Genomic DNA, 4,102 nt, shown 5'->3' with positions numbered 1-4,102 from the left:
AAAATGAGATTATATAGTCCTAAACCCCTTCTCTCCCTCAGAGTTGCCATTATCAAAGAGAAAAGTCTGCCTACATCTGGCTCATCTCTGACCCTTTTTCTGAAGATGTCCAGGGCCACTGTTGAAGAAACAGTGTGTGTCTGGGCCTGATTCAAAACCAAGTCCTGATTTCTCCTCTGCTTGTTCTCTAATGTCCAAAGACCCATCAGAATCACCCAGCATGAGTGTCTGACATAAATCATGAAGGTGGGATGGAATTGGTGGTGGTGGGAAAGTATCTCTGTTATTTAGTAAGCTCTTCTTTTATCTTGTTGAAATTTCTTTGCCTCCATTCGTAGGGAATGCCAACAAACGGCAGTGAAACGGACATAGATGAAGGATTTTACTCTTGACAGTTGTTAAGTGTGACTCAGCCTGGTTACATGAAGCAGTAGAGGGACAGAGAATATAAACGGAGGTGGGCCAGGCCCTGACCCAGAGTCTTCTTCAAATCTGGCAGATATGGCCTTGGCCATGAGGCTGTGAAGCATCTCCAGGCATCCAGTGTGCTGGTATTAGGGCTTCAGGGCCTAGGGGTGGAGATTTCCAAGAATATCATCCTTGGTGGTGTCAAAGCTGTCACCCTGCATGATCAGGGTACTGCTCAGTGGACTGACCTATCGTCCCAGCTACCTCTTTCTGACTCCGTTTCCTTGCCCAAGCACAAAACTGCCTGATCTCTGCATTCGCCTCACTGTTTTCCTTTCTATACCTTGTAGTTCTACCTGTGAGAGGAGGACATTGGTAAAAACTGGGCTGAGGCATCACAGCCCCACCTTGCTGAACTCAACCGCTATGTGCCAGTCAACTCCTACACTGGGGCCCTTGTGGATGACTTCCTTAGTGGTTTCCGGGTATCTTGCAACATCTACTTGCCTTACTTTTCTCAGATCCATTTTCTGGTTTGTTTGCTTGTTTTCTTTAACGGACTGAGCATGTCGGGTGCTGAAACACTGCCTGGAGTTTCCTAAAGAACTTGGGCGCTGGAACTCTTCTATTGTGGTAGATCCTTACCCTGCTGAAAAGAGAAGAACATTTGCACAAAGATTCTTTCCAGACTTTTGCGGAGCAGGGTTAGCTTTGTCCTGTTTTGTTTAGTTTGAAAATGGAAACAAAATTGTAGGATCTGGGGTTAAATGCCAACTTTTACAAAGTATGTTAAAGGGCTTAGAGGATTGTAGGCAGGTAGGAGTGGGTGTTTATTTTTAAAATAAGTGAATTAGTTGGTCTTCAGATTCTGTCCTGTTAATATCTCTTTACTTTTCATGTCATAGTCTGGGAATTCATATTTTTCTTGAGTTTTCACCACCACTGAACGTGATGCATGTACTTTATATTTGTAGACAATATAGAACCAGAAAGCTTGAGACCTGACCTTCTGCCAGTTCCTGACCTGCCTTTCTCCTTTATTTTCTTACTCCCCTTTACCCCAGTGCCAATCCTTTTCACAGTGAGCTTCTTTCTTGTTACAGGTGGTGGTCCTTACCAACTCTCCTTTGGAGGACCAGCTGCAGGTGGGTGAGTTCTGTCACAGACACAGAATCAAGCTGGTGGTAGCAGACACTCAAGGCCTTTTTGGGTGAGTGCCAGCTTCTCCCTTTATCCCTAAATCCTTCTTAGCCCAGGCCCAACCCCCCTGGCTCTCTGTCCGAATGATTCTCTTAGGAAAACCATGAATACAAGTCTGCATGTCCACCTCTGCCCATAGTGCGTAAGCACTGTCTTATTACCAGCATGGTGCCTGACTACCCAAGTTCCTGGTCTCAGTTGTGTTTTCTCCTTTTATAGGCAGTTGTTCTGTGACTTTGGAGAGGAAATGATCCTCACTGATTCCAATGGGGAACAGCCTCTCACTGTTATGGTGTCTGTGGTTACCAAGGTATGGAGTCTGGCCCCAGGCAGCCATGTTTGTAGCCTTAGTCCTTGTCTGTGCTCCTGGTACCTGGATTCTACACGAGACTATCTTTACTTCTCTTCCAACCAGGGCAACCCCGGTATGGTCACTTGCCTGGATGAATCCCAACATGGATTTGAGAGTGGTGACTTTGTCTCCTTTACAGAAGTTGAGGGCATGAATGAACTCAATGGCATCTGTCTACTAGGGATCAAAGTCCTGGGTATGCTAAGCTGGGGGTCAAGAAATGAGTACCTAGAGCAAAGGGAGAATTGTCCCTGTGGTCATATGTATGTGTACGGAATTGCACCACAGGCCAGGAGGGGATAACTCTGGAATCCCTCACCTGGGATTTATAAAACATGCATCCATGTAGCCTTAGTTGAGATCTGTGAACTGAAGCTAGAAGCAGAAAGATTAATACTACTAGCATTTGATTCCATTTGGCTCATTGGCTGCACCTTTCTTTTATTTTTTCTTTAACTTTTAGACTGTGTAAAAGTAAATTCTGCATTTGCTTTTCCAAGTAATACTTCATTAGTGCACACATACAACAAAGGATTTACAATTTCATGTGTGTCATAAACTTCTTCAAGCATTAGAAAGCTAGAAGAGCTTTTTTATTTTATAATCCTTAGGTTAAAATTATTTGTTTGGGTTTCACAGATTCATGTTCTCTACATTTAGATGTGCGTCCAGTACCATTTTGCTTCCACCCAAACTCTATCATATGTTGAACTTGAGTGGTGACTCTTGTTGCTTTCTAGTGTTTGAAATTGTTTTTCTTTCAAAATGCCTGATTTTGAGAAAACATTTTTGCAGCATGTAGCATTCTAGATATCATTGCTTAAAGATGTAGTACTGTTCTTTCTTGCCTGTTTTCCCCAAGAAGTCTCCTGTTCTTAGCCTTGTGCCTTTGTATTTAATGTTCTTATATTTTCTATCACTGACCTAAAGAAATAGATTGATGATTATATACCTTAGTATATTTTGTGATTATGATAGAGTGTCGTGTAGTTTTCTTGGTGCTTCCTTTCAAATTTATTTTACCTCTGAGATCATAGCTTTATCAAATTGGGAGTATTCCTGCTCCCACCCCCACCCCCACTTCATTTGGGCTCAATCCTACTTTCTCAGCCCACTCCCCAGTCCATCATCTCTTTGCAGATCTCCAATTACATGTATTTTAAGCCACTTTACTTTTGGGGTTTTCTCCCTGCTCTTTGTTGTATTGTGGATAATTTCTTCTCCTTTGTTAAATCTCCTACTTTTTTTCTCATGTGTTAATTTGTTAAACATAGCAAGTTTATAAAGTCATTGCACACATACATGCATGCTAAGTCACCGAAGTCGTGTCCAAGTCTTTGCAACCCTACAGATCATAGTCTGCCAGGCTCCTCTGTCCATGGGATTCTTCAGGCAAGAACACTGGAGTGGAATACCATTTCTTCCCCCAGGGGATCTTCCCACCCAGGGATCAAACCCGGGTCTCTTTTAATGTCTCCTGCATTGGCTGGCAAGTTCTTTACAACTAGTACCATCTGTCAAGTCATGAATATATTTTATGCATCAGCATCAGTTCTCAGTAATCCTGAATATGGTAAAGAATGATTTGGAAGATATAAAAAAGACACATGGCTGCTTCATGTGAAATACGTGGAATCTAATAAATCCCAACAAAGATGTGAGCCAAAAAAGTTTTTTTAAAGAAATAACGTTTCAAAGTTTAAAGATTTGATGAAAATTAAAGCCAGATATACATGATCTGGAAATATTTGATGCATGCAAGATAATTGTGGATTTTAGAGTTTTCGAGCTGCATGTTTTGTTCCTTTCATAAGTTTTGAGCTTAACTCGTGGATGTTGGATCCTTTCAGAGATTGCTTCTTTATGCTCCGGAGTGTGACATATTAGACATAGAGAACCTATGTCTTTGAGGAAATCAGCATTGTGGGTTTTTTTTTGTTTGTTTGTTTCTAATGAAATTTTTAATTGAAGTGCAGTTGGCTTAGAATCTTGTGTTAGTTTCTAGTAAAGTGATTTCTATATACATATATATATACATTCTATATACATATATATATATACATTCATAAACATCATGTTATGTATTCTTTTCCATTATAGTTCATCACAGGGTATTGAATATAGTTCCTTGTGCTATTAATA

The 4,102-nt window shown here is 41.0% G+C and overlaps 1 pseudogene; it reads left to right on the top strand.

Annotated features, from left to right (window-relative positions):
- The first annotated feature begins 105 nt into the window (after window positions 1-105).
- The window catches only part of LOC104992550, a 17,978-nt pseudogene continuing 13,981 nt past the window's right edge, over window positions 106-4,102 (top strand).

This window comes from Bison bison, unplaced genomic scaffold (genome assembly GCF_000754665.1).
Source record: "Bison bison bison isolate TAMUID 2011002044 unplaced genomic scaffold, Bison_UMD1.0 scf7180017848559, whole genome shotgun sequence".
NCBI classification, from domain to species: Eukaryota; Metazoa; Chordata; class Mammalia; order Artiodactyla; family Bovidae; genus Bison; species Bison bison.
This window is presented reverse-complemented; position numbering and strand designations above follow the sequence as displayed.